Raw genomic sequence first — 18,221 nt, 5'->3', positions numbered from 1 at the left:
CGTACACATTCCTCTTTTCTCACTGCAGGTAGAGCATTATCGTGTATAGGAGCCACATGGAATCCATTCCACTTTTCGTCTTTAGACTCATCTAACCATTGGCATTCTAAATTAAAAAATCTTCTACCACATATTTCTTTTCCATTGCATGTTTATCAAAATTCTAGAAATTCTGGCTGATGCATTAGTGGTACCCTCCATATGAGAAGGTGAGTGGGTTGGTATATGCTGTCCACTAATTAAAGTGGGCACCTTGTACCAGGCAACATGACCCTTATGATATATTAGGTCAAAGATAACCTTATTGAAAGCTATCCTAGTGGTAGTTAAGGAGAGCAGCCTTCAGGCTTAATCTTGAAGGAATGTAAAGCAGCTTGTTTTACCAGAATATCACCCCCTGAATGACTAAATGAAAGAAGAACCACAAAGTAGTAATATAAAAATATGTATTTATTAATATAACTATCTCTACTAATCTCTACACAAGATTAGAACAAAAACAGACAATACTGTAACAAAAGAACATTTGTAAGTAGCAAAGTACACAGCGGGCTCCAGGGGCAGACCGAACCATATACTAAAAAAATTGTATAACAATCATAACTTCAATAGACACAGTGCCTAGAGTACATAGAACCACTGGGACCCCAAGGAACCACCCAGATGAGTGACAAAGGGAGCCCACGGAGGACAGGTGCAGTGAGGGAACACGACTGCGTGCTCCATACAACTCTATAGGAAAGTCACGATTGGAAAGTTAGATTTTAAGGACACTTCTAGGAGGACTTCAAGCAAACTCTTTGGAGCTTAGGAGGTTCTAGAGCCAACCCACCAGTGACTACTGAGGTACCCATGTAACCTATCTCAGAGGAGCCGGGTGCATAGGGGTCAAGTGGTGTCGGAAACCTTCATTGTTTTCAATGGGGAGATGCAAAGAAGTACTGCTGCCAGGAAGGCGAAGAGGGTCTGGTGAAATCCAAGCCTGGATTCAAGGTGAGAAGAATCTGAAAGCACAGGGGACAGGGTCTGGGCCACGACAAGTGACCAGGGACTCAGTAGTCGAATGCCCACTGATGTCAGGTGCTTCAGGTGTGAAGAAGGGATGCTTGACTCTGCAGCCACGGGGACCAGGAGACGTCGAGGATGACCAGGATCCAGAGTTGAGCTGTCCCACAAAGAATGTTGAGTGCTGAGGGGTCGGTGTCCGGCTCGAGCACCAACAAGCCTTGGCAAATACAATGCACGCTGTCAGAGAAAACAGGTTACGGTGTGGACCAGCCAGGTCCTGGGAACTCTCCAAGCAGTGGCGAGTCAAGGCACATCTGGAGCATCCAGGAAAGCCCAAGAATAAACAAGGTGACCCTCGCCAGGACCCACAGGCCAACGGATCAGGGATCGAGAGTAGACCTCAAGCAAGTGTGTAAAATACCAGCCCACAGCGCATTGGTGAGTGGAGGCCAGATATCTTTGGTGCAATTACTGCTCGGGGTCAGGACTAAGAGGAGTCCAATGCACAAGCTCAGGGATCACCAAAAAGCATATTAACTTGCAAATGTACTCGGTGCACAGGGATTCAGGTTGCATGGCCCCCACGAGGGATAATGTTCATAATTGCTGAGAGGTCAGATCTAGCTCAGGGACCTTCGGTAAACCACCTCCTATGTTGCTAAAATCTTCGGAGTTTGCAGGAGCTCTGGAGAAGCAAACCGGTCAGATGCGTTTAGGTGCCTGCTGCTGCAGAGGAGTAACTCCTTTACTCCAAGGGAGATTCTTCAGTCGTGCAATAGTAGTGCAGGCAGTCGAAGTTTCTTCTTAGCAGAATCTTGTCCAGGTAAAATCTGAAGTCCTGTAGTCAGCACTTTATACCCATGGGAAGGAGTTGGACAGATTCTGTGGACCCTTCTAGGGGAGGGGCAGGACAGAGGGGTGGCTTTGTCCAGTTTTGCGATACAGCAGGAGCCAATGGCTCCCAAAACTGGTTTGAGCTGGACTATGCACAGCGACACCAAATGTGCCCCTAGTGCAGCCTTTCTGGCACTCTGAGAGTGCACCCACCTTGCCCCAATACACTAAACCCTGTCTGGAAGGTGGTCACACCTCCCTTTGAAGGATGCCTATTGTCATGCCTTCCTCTGCTCGAGCTTGGCTCAGCAGCAGGAGAGTAGAATAATGTCTGTGGCTGGCAGAATCCATTTTGTGCTGCCCAGGTCGAGAAAGCTGGTACCAGTTAGACCGGTGACCCACAGTAGTGGTTCTAGAAGGGTGTAATCATACCTCCACACCAGTTACTGGTATGGAGGTATGATTCCAAGGTGTTTGACATCAAACACAACATGTTTCTAAGCAGCCGTTTTAAAGTTAGCATTTACCACGAGGTTATAATGCACTTCAACATAGATGTCTTGCTGCATCACAGAAAACCCTGGAGAATGCTCTCTGAAGGCTGCAGAGGGGCTCTGCTTATGCAGAGGCACCCTCTCACGTAAAACCCAGCACCCTGCCTTCCGGATTGATAAGGCCTGCCATGGGGGTGACTGATGCAGGCACCATCTTACACTGTATACAGTAGCAGGCCTGTCATGTTATTTTGAATGGCCTCTCGTGGGTGGCATAATACATGCTGCAGCCCATGGGAGGCCTCTGGGGTACCTAGCCCTGGGTTCATGGTGTACCATATACTAGGGACTGATAAGGGTACCCCAGTGTCAAATCTGGAGTGTAACCAAGGCACATATATGCAATTTAATGGAGAAAGCAGATAGACTTGGGTCCTGGATAGCAGGATCCCAGTCCGACTAGGCCAAAAGCAGTGATACATAAGCAAAAAGTGGGGGTAACCATAAGAAGCAGATCCTACTTTCCTACACTCCATTGTTAGTAATTTAACCAGTGTTTGGTGGTTGCAATGGATGCTTATTGACTTACCCCGAAACAAATGACTTGAAATGCTCCAGAGCCCAAGCAGAAGCCAAAGTCTCTATGGTTGGCTACTTTTCTTCTGCAGGTTTTAATGACTTTGATGCACATGCTATCACACCTTCTACACCTTTGTCATTCCTCGAGGTTGGCATAGCACTCAAATGTTTGTTGCTCGCATCGTTTGTAAGAATAAATTCCGTGTTGGTGTCAAAGCTCAACAATCTGGTAACTTTGGTTATGCACTTTTTTATGACAGATAAGTCATCTTCGCACTGTTGTGACCACACAAACTTTGTTCCAGATTTAAAAAATTGTCTGATATGGAAACACTTCCCCGGAAACTTTGGCATGAATTTGGCACAATATTCGGCAAGGCCTAAAAATGAACAAACACACGCATTTACTGATCTTGGGTCCTACCTTTGCTGCCCTTCATCGCTGTAGCCTTCTTTGAGGAGTCCGGGCCCACAACCTCCTTCCTGCATCCATCCCTCGCAGCTCCCGCGGACCGCCGACTGCCGGGGCACTACATCCCCCAGAAGGCAGTGCGGTCTCGCGAGAGGGGCAGCGAGAGTTCGACACAGCCTTCAAGTTCACCTGGGAGGCCCCGCGGCGCGGGACGAGCGCGGGCGATGCCCGGGCCAAGGGCAGGCCCGTCCTTGCCCGTCTGTGACCGTGTGAAGCCGGGTCGGGCAAACTCTCTTGTATTTGGCACTGAGGATTCTACGTTCCACGAAAGGACTGGCAGTAAGACTTTATTATTTAGCTATTGAGATTAGCGTTTCCCTGCCATCGAAGAACTCGTGAACTGTGATGTAAGGGACTGATCTATCATAATTCTGCTTAAAATTGTTATGCCAGAACAGGGCCGCTAACTCATTTTAGAATAATATATAATCAACCTGCTTTTTAGACATGGGTAAAAGCAAAATTACAAGCCCAAAGCTAAGTGTGACAAAAAGAAACTCAATGGACTCACAACAATCACTTCTGAACTATTTAACAGGGGCTATGAGGGCCTTGAATAAAAAAATCTCCTCGGTAGAGGAGTCAATAGAGGCAGGTTCCTTACACCCTACGATAGAGCCAACTCTACAGGAAGCACAGTTATCACCCACGCAGGCTGTGTCCCCTACCCCTACTCCTATTATAAACGGGTGCATACAATACGTCTCTGAAGAAATATCAATAAGCGACCCTGAATCCCCATTGCAACCGCCTCAGAAAAAACAGAGGAATCCGCCTCTGGACGAGATATCACGCACCAAAGAAACACCAGGACTGGAGGGCAGGAATATCCCAGGGCGGGCAAAGCCAACAAAATCCACCATGAAAGGTCCAATGAGCTTAGGCGTAAAAATAGGCACTGCTAGAGCCAAAGATCAGAATGGCAGATCCTTTGACACACTTACTAGCAACATTAAGAACTTAACTATTTTAGTGGGAAGATTAGACCTTTATCTCAGTGTTAACCTGGACCAACTTTGGGGAAGGTTAACCCTTATAGAAAATCACATCACTACCAGTAACAAAACCCAGTTTGCTGGCACTAATGTAGCTAACAAAGAACCTCAGGGAGAGGCAGTCCAGAATAATCCAGAGCTAGGTACTCTAAGAACCTTGGAAAGAGGCAACCCTAAAATTAAGAACAAGGAACTTCGAATGGCGGGAACGGAACCTCTAAGATCGGGGAGTAACAACATAAGGACGGTTCTGCACACACAGCCTACAGTGAACTCATTAACAACAAGCTCCGATCCTTGGGGTGGGAGGCTACAGAGAATACCAAAAGTAGCAACCGCATTAACATGTCCCCCACAAAGTCTACATCCCACACCTCTCATTCCGCAAGGTCTACCATGGAGCAACCCCAGCTCAGGCCCTTCACTTCATCTTCCCCCGGAGGCAACCCCATACGTAATAATTCTGGCAAACGTTCCAACAAAGGGCTTTGCAGAAGATGAATCCTGGGAGTCGCTTAGAAACAAATCACTTCACTGGCTGGGCGGGAGGACAGGGCTAACTAATCCACTATTCGGTGAATTCAAGATGGCAGGAAGTGTCCAGTGGGTGGGAAAGTCTGGGAAGTCCCTGTCCGGAGATTGTGTTGTTCTAACATTTAGATCACCGATATTGGTCAGGAACATAATCCAGGAGGCCGGAAATGAGTTTGTAAATGAAAAAGGGATAAGTATCCTCCTGCTCGGCTTCTTTTACCCTCCAAAAACCTGGTTCCCTTACGACCTAAAGTTCAGCAATTCCACACAATCCCAGGGTGATCGTTACGGTGTTCCAACAACCAACAGATTTTTCTGGACGAAACTGACTGACTGACCAACCCGAATCCTACCGTCCTGGGAGTCCTGGGACCAGTAACGCATCTAGGAACAAAGAACACTGATTATAATCTTATAACTACTCAGGTTTTAGAAGCAGAGGACCCTAACAGGAATATGAATCCCCCTGACCAGCCCAATTTAACCATCACAGGGAGCTATACTTTGCTACCTCAAACAATTGTTCCCCCAGAAAATGAAGACGTGGGAATTATAAATAGTCCCCTTCTAGGCGAGGAGTCAATCGCACTAGACTCAACTCCCCCGCACCTCCCACACTTTCCGGAAGTCCGAGTACTTACAATAATATTTTGGAACGTAGCCGGCTTACGTTCTAAATTGACCAACGATATTTGGCTGAGATTTGTGGGGGACTTTGACGTCCTCTGTTTACAGGAGACGTGGGCTACCCAACCAATCCATATGGAGGGGTACAAAACTTATTTTACCCCTGCGATTTCCTCGGCCTCGGGGCGAGCCAAAGGGGGCCTGACAATTTTCATTTCCAATCTCATTAATATTAAGGAAATCATCGTGCTTAGAACTTATCCTTACTTTCAAAGATTAAAGTTAAACATGAATAAAAGTGGCACCTATATTTTAGTACATTTCTATAATAATCTCCATCACCCCCAATTATTGGCAACCGTTAAGAACATAGGGCTAGATGTAGGTAAATTGGATTTGCCGATTCATAAATACCGAATTTTACCGATTCGGTATTTATGAATCGGTAAATCCAATGTAGATAAAAAATCGGTAAAAAATACCGAATCGGTAGGATTCGGTATTTACCGATTCGGTAATTGCCATTGATTCCTATGGGCCTTGAGGCCCATAGGAATCAATGTCAATTACCGAATCGGTAAATACCGATTCGGTAAAATTAGCGAATTGTCAAGGGGGACAGGGTGTCACTTGAAACCCTGTTGCACCCCTGATTCTGGCTTGTGTGCCATGTGCCACACATACATGCCCCTAGGGCATGTATGTGTGCCACATGGCACAGGTGTACATGCACAGGTGTGCATGTACACAGAAATTCGTTATTTACCATGAAATAGTATTTCATGGTAAATAACGAATTCTTAAGGGCCTGTGGCACTATTTTAAGTGCCACCTACATCTAGATTTACCGATTCGGTAAATTTACCGATTCCGTATTTTACCGAATCAGTAAATTTACAGAATCGTTAAAATTTGAGCCCCCTACATCTCAAAAACCAAATACCTTCCTATATCTGGCCCATAGCTCTTTCACTTCAGGAGTCACAAAATTTGCCTTCTAAAAACTTGTTGACAATCTGGGGGGGTGACTTTAATCTAATCCTTTGCTCTCGTAATAACACAAATTCAAACTGTGGGATTGAGGACGAAGATAAAAATATTTTGGCTCACTTTCCTCACACACCAATCGGTGATTGTTTAAATGAAATCCTGTTCGTCTTGGATCTTGGGCTGGCAAATGATTTAGTGGTCCCTCCAGTCCCACTTATCAACACCTTTAATGGGAGGGGTCTCTCAAGTTTAATAGATTTTACCTTTGTTTCACGAAGCGCAACATCCCGTATCCTGAAGTTTGGCACTCTAGACAACGCTACAAGTGACCATTTTCTGGTCCCTGACTGCCTGGAGTGCTGTTCCTGTTTCTAGTTGCTCACCGGCCACTCCGGCCACTTCGCCACGCCTCGCGGCCCCCGCTTCGCGGGTGCCGCTCGTAGGCAAAGACTCCTGCTGTGGGCTCAGCTCCCTGACATCTTCACGTGCATTTGTGCACCAACGCGCTTTCCGGAATCCAGCAGCAGACAAGCAAGGTTAGAGGCGGGACTGCGAGGACCAGCCTGCCCAGCGGCGCGGATTGGCCGCAGCTGGTCCTCTTCCCGCCCCCTCCTCCCATTTAAATCTGCGCAGAGTGAGTGTGCCTTGGTCCCTGACTGCCTGGAGTGCTGTTCCTGTTTCTAGTTGCTCACCGGCCACTCCGGCCACTTCGCCACGCCTCGCGGCCCCCGCTTCGCGGGAGCCGCTCGTAGGCAAAGACTCCTGCTGTGGGCTCAGCTCCCTGACATCTTCACGTGCATTTGTGCACCAACGCGCTTTCCGGAATCCAGCAGCAGACAAGCAAGGTTAGAGGCGGGACTGCGAGGACCAGCCTGCCCAGCGGCGCGGATTGGCCGCAGCTGGTCCTCTTCCCGCCCCCTCCTCCCATTTAAATCTGCGCGGAGTGAGTGTGCCTTGGTCCCTGACTGCCTGGAGTGCTGTTCCTGTTTCTAGTTGCTCACCGGCCACTCCGGCCACTTCGCCACGCCTCGCGGCCCCCGCTTCGCGGGGGCCGCTCGTAGGCAAAGACTCCTGCTGTGGGCTCAGCTCCCTGACATCTTCACGTGCATTTGTGCACCAACGCGCTTTCCGGAATCCAGCAGCAGACAAGCAAGGTTAGAGGCGGGACTGCGAGGACCAGCCTGCCCAGCGGCGCGGATTGGCCGCAGCTGGTCCTCTTCCCGCCCCCTCCTCCCATTTAAATCTGCGCGGAGTGAGTGTGCCTTGGTCCCTGACTGCCTGGAGTGCTGTTCCTGTTTCTAGTTGCTCACCGGCCACTCCGGCCACTTCGCCACGCCTCGCGGCCCCCGCTTCGCGGGCGCCGCTCGTAGGCAAAGACTCCTGCTGTGGGCTCAGCTCCCTGACATCTTCACGTGCATTTGTGCACCAACGCGCTTTCCGGAATCCAGCAGCAGACAAGCAAGGTTAGAGGCGGGACTGCGAGGACCAGCCTGCCCAGCGGCGCGGATTGGCCGCAGCTGGTCCTCTTCCCGCCCCCTCCTCCCATTTAAATCTGCGCGGAGTGAGTGTGCCTTGGTCCCTGACTGCCTGGAGTGCTGTTCCTGTTTCTAGTTGCTCACCGGCCACTCCGGCCACTTCGCCACGCCTCGCGGCCCCCGCTTCGCGGGAGCCGCTCGTAGGCAAAGACTCCTGCTGTGGGCTCAGCTCCCTGACATCTTCACGTGCATTTGTGCACCAACGCGCTTTCCGGAATCCAGCAGCAGACAAGCAAGGTTAGAGGCGGGACTGCGAGGACCAGCCTGCCCAGCGGCGCGGATTGGCCGCAGCTGGTCCTCTTCCCGCCCCCTCCTCTTGACCTCTCTCTAGATAACCTGTGGCAGTAACGCGCACGCGGGACGCGCGCGGGGCGACTACCGGGGCGAAGACCGGGCAAAGAGCGGGCCGTTTAAGGCCGTTCAAGGACGGCAGAGGACGGCCCTGGCCCTGAATCCCTGTTTCCTCGCCCCTGCTAACTATAACGTCTAAGATGTCGACCATACGCAACAGAACTAGAAGTTGCGCGAAAAAAGCTACGGCGGTAGCACAGGTGACCGGACCCATTGATCTTTTTATTTCACGTGTACATGAGACTATTGACCAAAGTATTGTTTTATTGGAGAAGAGAGTCTCCATGGACCTTGCAAATGCTAGGCGCTCATCTTTGGGTCCCCTGGCTAATGTAAAATCACCTGCCTTGCAGTCTTTGAATAATTGCTCCCTACCTACAACCATGCTTACTATTAGTGCCCCGATTGTACCAAATACTGTTGATCTGTCGGTTGCCCTATCAGACTCAGACCCGTCTTTTGAAGACCTGGAGGTTACACCAGATCTAGAAACTTGTCAGTCACCTGACAAAGCGGTGCGGAGTCTGAGCGGGCTTAACGATACGGAAACAGCCCCTGCATCTAAAGCCCTCCGGGGAAGGGCTCCTAATCTCCTAAAGGTTACATCAAAGGGTAAAAATAAAGTAAAAGCACCAGTAAGGAATCACAATTTGCTTTCCCCTACCCCACAAACGACATCAGGTATTCCTTGCTGGGTGCAAAACATGGTAACAGATTTAAAGCTAGACCTCGAAGCCACTTTAGCAGCTCAAATCAAGCCTCTAATTTCTAAAGTGGACAGGCTTACATCTTTAATACACTCTAAATGGCCACACAAAAAGCAGGGACAAGGGCCTGATCAGTTACAAGGGACCACAGAATTAGTCCCTAAATGTTTATCAAGTATCCCGCTCCCTATAGATGTATCAAACAATGTTCAAGCTATTACAGCGCCTGGGAATCCAGTTATATCCCTTATGTCGCAAACAGGGAACAACTCCGTCCAATCTACAACTATACCCATTCCAAAGGAGAGGGCTCCTGTTCTGACTAACCAACACTCTGTGGTTGATAATAATATCACCCCCACCATTCAAGTAAAAGATGTTGCAGGGAAACCTAATCCATCCTCGGCATCTCTTCCTACGAACAAACCTGAGGGGCCTAAGTCAAAGCAGGCACGTTTTAGATCTATTAATTTACCACCAGAGGTTTCCCCTTTTGTTGTTGTGTTAACAGCAGTCCCCCCATTAAAGGAGGGAGTTAAAGAAACGTTTACCGAGCTTAGAAACAAATGTGCTCAATGGCTCCATCTACATAAACCCCTACCTAATAGCATGAACGGTGAAATCCTTACCGTGCGTAGAGGGGATTGGGTGGGCAGAAGTAAGAAGACAATAGTAGGGGACGTAATCACAGTTAATTTTAGGGATGTAGGGGCAGCAAATTATATATGTAATGCACCCAATAGTGGTCCTGCGACTCAAATTAACCCACTTCCTTTGTCTTATTTTTTTACCAATGTCTTCAAGGTCGAACCCTCCCTGTTCTACTTTTCAAAGTAACAGAGGACCTGGGTACACTCCACAACAAGCTGCCAAACCTTGGCCACAACCACCTTATCCGCCTCCTTTTTTTCCACATTATGCTAATTTTCAGCAACAGCTATCAAATGCTCCACCCTATCCCATGCATCAAGTTAAATCTCACTGGCAACATCCTTTTCATTTTCTACCACCCCCACCTCAGTCTGCTCATCAGTGGCAGCAATTCTTTCAGCCACCACAATTAGACAAACATCTGTGGCAACAAACAAGGCAGGACTTGCCCCACTCCCAAGATCCCCTGTTCTCACAATTCGCCCATCCAAATAGATATGCCGTGCTAGATGAGGTAGACTGACTCAGCCCTCCCGAAGCTCTGGATTTAAACATTTCTACGCCCCATCTTGATAAGGTGTGTTCTTCTTCCCCTGCCACGCCTTTAGCCGCACTTCCCGAATCTTTAACAGTGACATCCTTAACATCTCCCCTAATATCTCCCCTACACATAGGAAAAAGGGGTACATCTACTGTTAGCCCCAGCTTGAGCCCAGTTACCAGCTTTCGGGAAGATGGTCCTGCCTTATTTCCATCAGCAATTCAGCCAGAGTCGTCTGTTGTTGATGACTCTGGTAAACCAGCAGGACTCTCTCTTGTTTCCTGGAATATCGCTGGCCTTACCTGCAAATTAGGTACACCCTTCTGGACCAGCTTTTTGGGGGAGGGATTTGACCTAATTTTATTGCAGGAAACTTGGTGCCTGGACCCCATTAATATCGAAGGGTATGCATCCTACTGTCTTCGAGCAACTAAATCTAGCTCGGGCAGGGCTAAGGGGGGCCTTTTGTTGCTTTTATCAACCAAGCTGCGTGACTGTACGGTCAAATACAGTACAACCGTGGGGTCACACAGTCAAGTTATAAGGGTGGAGTGTAGAAAGAATATTGATTTAGTCATTGTAAATTTCTACAACAACATTTTTGACGCTACTAGAGGGGATATTTTATTGCCTCTAGAAAGGGAAATTATCAAGGCCCTCGGTATCTCGAAAAGAAAGGCCGAGGTGGTTTGGGCCGGTGATTTTAACTTGCAGCCCTGCCATTTGTCGAACGGGAACATCTGTGGCTTCGGCGCAGCAACGAGTAGTCATTGGGGAGGCCTGGGGGTGAGGGAGGATTCTTCCCACTTCCAACACAGCAGTTATGGTTCCACATTAAATCATATGCTAGTCACGCTAGATATGACCCTGTTAAACTGCAATACTAACAATCGGGCAATAACATGCCCTACATTTACAGGCAGAGGCGCAGGATCATTTATAGATCACATTTTGCTGTCCAGCAGTGGAGACTATACTGATTTGTATGTTAACGAAGAAAGTCTCAGTGACCATAACAGCCTTCGTGTTATTCTTTTGGGGCATGGTACCTCATTAGTTTCAGGTGGAAAATGTACAACCGACATAGTGCCCATTAGACCAAAGGGCCTAAGGGTTAAATGGACTGGTTTAAATTCTAAAGTCAAGCAGAAGGAGGTTCTTACTCAATGCAAGAATCAAATTAGCTACTGTTTGGATGATGATTGTGATTCTGGCTGCTTAATAGATTACTTTGTATCTATGAATAGTATTATCAATGGTATTTTCACCAAGACCTCGTCAGCCAATAGAGGTCCAAAGCAGGGGTGGTTTGATAAGACCTGTATAGTTGCCCTCCGCGATCTAAAGAATGCTTTAGGATACAAACCACGTGTCAAGGCGGACATACAATACTTTAGGGCTAGATATAAAACAGCAATTAACAAAAGGAAAAGGGTATTACAGACTGAGGCGTGGGATAAGTTGAAGGAGGCTGCTGAGACTAAAAATAGCAAACTGTATTGGGAAACAATTAATAGCCCGTTTCTCAATAAAGAAAATGTCCCAGAGCTAACCTCTTATGTGGCATGTAGCGATTGGGTCAGTCACTTTTCCAAAATATTCAATCCAGAAGGGTTAACTTCTGAGTCACCATCACCAGATATAACCCCATGGTTGCCCCTCTCGATGGGTATAACACTAGAAGAATGCCAAGAAGCAATTTCTTTAAGCAAAGGAGGCAAGGCCCCTGGCCCCGATGGGGTCCCGCTGGATCTATATAAAGATGAAATGGCTTTATGGGCTCCCATCTTGGTGAGGATTTTTAATTGTGCGGCTGAAAGTGTATTTCCATCTACTTGGGGCCAATCGACTATTATCCCTTTACACAAGAAAGGTGATAAATCAGAGGCCTCTAATTATCGTCCAATTTCACTATTAGACGCCTCTGTAAAGGTGATGAGTAGGATTTTGCTGAAGAGGCTGGAAGACTGGGCAACTGATTTTAACATCTTAACTAGAGTCCAATATGGCTTTCGGAAAGGCCTGGGCACATTGGATCAATGCGTAAATTTGGACCTTTTAATCAATAAATATACTGTGGCTAAAAATGGCAACCTCTTTTTATGTTTTGCTGATTTGAGCAGCGCTTTTGATTTGGTTAACCATAACATTCTCTGGGAGGTTTTGCTCGATGCAGGGGCCCCAAGGGAAATAGTTCACTTTTTAGCTAGACTCTACGAAAAACTTTCATGTAAAGTCCGCTATGGCACCCTTGGCGAATGTACCCCGTTCTTTAAAGTGTCCCGGGGCATACGCCAGGGATGTGTTTTGGCTCCGCTTTTATTTTCCCTTTTTATCAACGGTGTCGACCGTTCTTTGGCCGACATCCCAGCAGATGCCCCCCTGATTGGTGGTAAACCTGTTCCGCTGTTACTTTATGCGGATGACGCTGTTCTTTTATCCCGAACACAGATGGGTCTCCAGCGCCTAATTGATAATTTTATGCAGTTTATTCAAGTTAGGCGGCTACGTGTGAATAAAACCAAGACGTATGTAATGTCCTGTGGTCAGGCAGCTAAGCAGGTAAAGCATACCTTTTTTCTAGATAAGGAAAAGTTGACTTCTGTTAAGTCCTTTTGTTATCTGGGAATAACATACAACAACAGTGGGTCCTGGAATGCGGAATTTGATGCTGTTAGAATAAAAATGCTACGGTCTACTAGTAGTATTTTTCGTTTTGCTTCTAAACTTGGCTCACGAAGTATTTTAGACATGATGAACATATACAATGTATGTTGTGTTTCCTCTGCTCTGTATGGGGCAGGGGTGTGGGGACACTGCGAGGGTATTTCCCTGCAGAAGGAGGAAAATAAGTTTTTAAGGAGGTTGTTATGTGTTTCCTCTTCTGCCTCCACCCAGCTGATTCATGAAGAAGTCGGGATCGAGTACATTTCTGACTTAGCAGCAGTTCGGCCACTCTTATTGTGGCGCTCTATTTGGGCTAAGCCAGAGACTCGATTCACTCAGGATATTATCCTTGATTGTATAGGTTTGGACCACTCTTCACGTATATTGTGGTTAAGATATATTCACCGCTGGTATCTCCTTCTTTTCAACATTGATGTGTTCCGTGAGCCTGAGAACGTTGTTTCTATTTCAAAAAAAGAAATCAAGACAACGTTCCTAAACTACCGTAAGGCTGAGCGAGATAAAACCGTTGGCAATCTTGTTACTGTGAAATTCTATAAAGATTTAAATCTAACTTCGGGACTCCAACCCTATCTTGTATATGTGACTCGTCCCTCCCATCAGTATGTTTTAACACGGGTCAGATTGGGTATTGTTCACCACTTGGTTGCTTTTCCAAACACAAAAACCAGTTCAGACACACCCTGTCCGTGTGACAGTATCTCTCGGCAGAGTAGTTGTCATTTCCTATTTTTCTGTAAATTCTTTCAGTCTCTTAGGTTAAAATACCTTAAGCCAATTTTTATCAAATATAACATTCGTACTACACAAACAGCATTGATATTTTTATCCTCATTAGAGAACGAGGACATTTGTTTCTTTTTGGCTACTTTTATTTTAAAATGTACAGCTGCCAGGAAAAGTATTGTACTATAATTAATGTTTTTACTTACCTGTCTGTATTTACGTTATACAGCTGCCAGGAATTGTTTTATGATGCTATTACCGTTAACACTCCTGTCTGTATATATATGCCTTCAATTTTAAATTATATCAATTTCTGTAATTAAGGTATTTTTTAAATTTGTTGATGTCCACAGTATTGTACGATTATTTAATAAGTTTTATGTACAGCTCCCAGGAAAGGCCTATTGAGTAAACTCCTACTGATCCCCAGTTTGCACATGTAAGAATGTTTTGTCATTTATAATAACTTGCTGACCCAAAGAGACATGATCACTTACCATTTGCTGCACTTTAGCTTTTTCTCGCCTCTCTAGGAGAGTTTATATGATGATTTTTAATATTTTAATTATGTACTTTTTGCTTGTATGATTTGTATGTACAAATCGAATAAAAGCTTTTTTGAAATTTGAAATTGACCATTTTCTGAACAGTATCAGAGTGTCCCTTTTAAATAAAACAGAGAAGCGAGATCCACCACGTTAAAATGGGATAAAATAGACCCAAATCGGTACACCGCAGAGATTGTGAAGAAGTCCTAAATATCAATTAAGAATTGTCTAGACCCAACTGCCACTAATAAGGAGATTCTGGACAGTTTTTTTTAAATATCACTAATGTAGCTAAATTAGCTTTATGTAGAAAAACGCACGACGGTAAGGGAAAAACACAGGATGGTTTAATGGTGCTTGTACTAATGCCTATTCAAACCTTATAAAATCCCTACACAAAACAAATAGAGACAAACAAATAATAGCTAACCTTAGAAGGACATACAACCGGGCAATAAAGGACAGGAAATTAGAGCTGAAAAAGGAACTCTGGACCCAACTGCATAATAGTTCTAAATTGAAGGACAGCACCACTTTTTGGAAAGTTCTTAAGTCCCCCTTTCTCTCAAAAGAAAGCAATACGCCCAAAGTGGACATAGCAATTGATGAAGCTCTCTGGGTACAACATTTTACAGGGATTTTTAATTCACCGACCAATGAGCACCTGGCCCAAATTGCGGGGGAAAAAATTGGCCCAAATCAAGCAGAATCAGTCTTCCCTATAGATCTGAGAATTACCCATTTGGAAGTTGAGCGAGCCTTGTTAGCCAGCAGGGGGGGAAAACTCCGGGACCAGATGGGGTCCCAGTTGACCTATTCAAGCATAAGATGGAACTGTGGACCCCATTATTGACCAGAGTCATCGAAGCGTCCTGTGCCACAGGGATTGTAAAATCATGGTCGGAATCCATACTGGTTCAAATTTTTAAAAAGGGTGATCACCAGTCCCCAGCTTGCTACCGCCCAATTTCCCTGCTAGACTCCCTAGGTAAAACATTGGGGAGGATTATTCTCGAACGACCGCAGCAATGGGCAGATGACAACAACAAACTCAGTGACATCCAATACGGGTTTAGGGAGGGCTTAGGTACTGTGGACCAAGTTTTAAATCTGACCCTTCTGACTGGCAAATATGTCAACGCAAAGAATGGTAACCTACATATGGCTTACGTAGATCTTACTGCTGCGTTTGACTGCGTAAGCCATTCCAAACTATGGACGATCATGTCTGAAATGGGTGTAGAGTCTCCGCTGTTAAATTTCATTTGGGAATTGTACTCTAACGCCACAGCAAGGGTGAGGTTCGGAAAGAACGGCGAACTCACGGCCCCATTTGGCGTAGAGAGGGGTTGAGGCAGGGCTGCGTCCTGGCGCCCTTCCTCTTCACCTTATACACAAATGGTCTGGAGTGTGCCATGTTGGAGGGGTGTCAGGACTTACCCATGATTGACAAACGCCCTATTCCCGCCTTGTTATACGCCGATGACGCCGTGATCCTATCCAGAACCCCAGTAGAACTCCAACGCTCCCAGAATAGACACCATCGATTCATGGCAGAGTTAGATCTTAGAATAAAAATCAAAAAGAGCTTTGTCATGTCTATTGGACCCACCTTTGTTCGCCATAAGATGGCAGGGTATGCTCAGATGTGAATCCCTTGCTCACTTTGCCACTGGATTCAAGCAAGCCTGGCTGAACACAGCTGTAATGCCAGAAACCGGTCCCAGGAAGCTTGTTTCAGGTCCAGGGAAGGCATGGCTTGGCAGTTCGGGCTGGACTGTTCCCATGCGGCTCAGGGTCAGACTGATTCGCATATGGCCAAGTCTGAACTGGGGTGGCAAAGTGGGCTAAAGAACGGTGATGGGTTAAACCCAGATCTGTTGACTGGGTGTGAGTGTTTGATTGGTTCAGATGCTCCGTCCATCACCACCCCCTTTTGTACCGCTTTGTTCGCCATAAGTTGGCAGGATATGCTCAGACGTGAGTCCCTTGCTCACTTTGCCACTGGATTCAAGCAAGCCTTGCTGAAGATGGCTGTAATGCCAGAAACCGGTCCCAGGAAGCTTGTTTGCGGTCCAGGGAAGGAATGGCTTGGCAGTTCGGGCTAGACTGTTCCAATGAGGCACAGGGTCAGACTGATTCGCATATGGCCATGTCTGAACTGGGGTGGCAGAGTGGGCTAAAGAACGGTGATTGAATAAACCCAGATCTGTTGACTAGGTGTGAGTGTTTGACTGGTTCAGATTCTCCGTCCATCACCACCCCCTTTTTTACCGCTTTGTTTGCCATAAGTTGGCAGGGTATGCTCAGACGTGAGTCCCTTGCTCACTTTGCCACTGGATTCAAGCATGCCTGGCTGAAGACAGCTGTAATGCCAGAAACCGGTCCCAGGAAGCTTGTTTCCGGTCCAGGGAAGGCATGGCTTGGCAGTTCGGGCTGGACTGTTCCCATGAGGCACAGGGTCAGACTGATTCGCATATGGCCATGTCTGAACTGGGGTGGCAGAGTGGGCTAAAGAACGGTGATGGATTAAACCCAGATCTGTTGACTGGGTGTGAGTGTTTGATTGGTTCAGATCCTCCGTCCATCACCACCCCCTTTTGTACCGCCCAGCTCAAAGAAGACCAGAAAGATCTCCTTTAAAAAGATCAAACTGGAACACACTAAGACCTATCCCTATCTGGGGGTGCTATTAGATGATAAAAGCTCCTGGAAGCAGGCTATCGAAACAAGAAAATTACTTTTTATCAGGGCAACATTTGCCCTAGTCAAGTTTGCTCAGCGCCTAGGGAAAAGACCTCCCACGGAACTCATTAACATCTACAGGGCAAAATGCTTAACCATAGTGACCTATGGAGCAGGAGTTTGGGGGTACTGCAAGGTTGATTCACTCCAGAAGGTAGAGAACAACTTCCTGAGGTATCTCCTTGCCGTGACCCGCAGCACCTCTACATATAGCTGCCATGTGGAACTCGGATTGTCATATCTTACCGACATTGCCAAGCTCCAACCAATCCTCCTGTGGTACCGCACTTGCCCCCAGATGCATGACGCCCATATTCTGCGAATTCTAAATTGCGAAAAATACCGAATCGCAATTTAGAATTCGCAGAATGGGATGCATCAAGAAAAGCGACTAAAAAAAGCGAATCGCAATCGGCTGCAATTGCCGATAGCGATTTTCACCAAATCGCATCAAATTCGCAGAATCGCCCGTTTTCCATGTAAAAATTGCGAACTCGCAATTACCGAAATCGCAAATTGCGATCTCGCTAATTGCGAGATCGCAAAAACAGGAAGTCGCATTTGAGCACAATGATGACATCACAACCAGGAAGTAGGCAGTTCCCTCCTTCATTCAGAACACAGAGCCTGAGAGTGGAAGAAGCACAGCCCAGAGCTCCACAACAGACATCCTGCAGCACCACACTAGGACACAAACAACAACTTAGAATGTCCCAGGAAGCAGCAGGGAGCAGTGCACCAGGCAGAAAGAGAAAAATAAAATTCTCTGAGCAGGAATTGGAGTACCTCATCGAGGGAGTATCAAAGGACCATGACAGGCTGTTTGGAAAGGAGTCCCAGAGGGTGCCTGAGGCCGACAAGCGAAGCATTTGGCAGCGCATCCGCGCAAAGGTGAACTCAGTTGGAGTGACCCAGGGCTCCATTGACGAGCTCAAAAAGAGGTGGTACGACCTCAGAGGGCGTGCCAAAGAACGCATCACTGAGAGGCTGGGGGAGCAACTTGCCACCGGAGGAGGAGACCCCACAGTTGCACCCAACACTCCACTAGAAGACCTGGTGGAGGACACCCTCAATCCTGCATCCTGCGTGGGGGTCACCCGGCTGGACTCCTCCCGACACACCCAACAATCTCAAGGTAAGTGCCATGCGACTGCGACCCCGTCCCCTAACAATGCCCATGACTCCAGAGCTAGCCA

The sequence above is a fragment of the Lissotriton helveticus genome, chromosome 5_1 (genome assembly GCF_964261635.1).
Source record: "Lissotriton helveticus chromosome 5_1, aLisHel1.1, whole genome shotgun sequence".
Lineage (NCBI taxonomy): Eukaryota > Metazoa > Chordata > Amphibia > Caudata > Salamandridae > Lissotriton > Lissotriton helveticus.
This window is presented reverse-complemented; position numbering follows the sequence as displayed.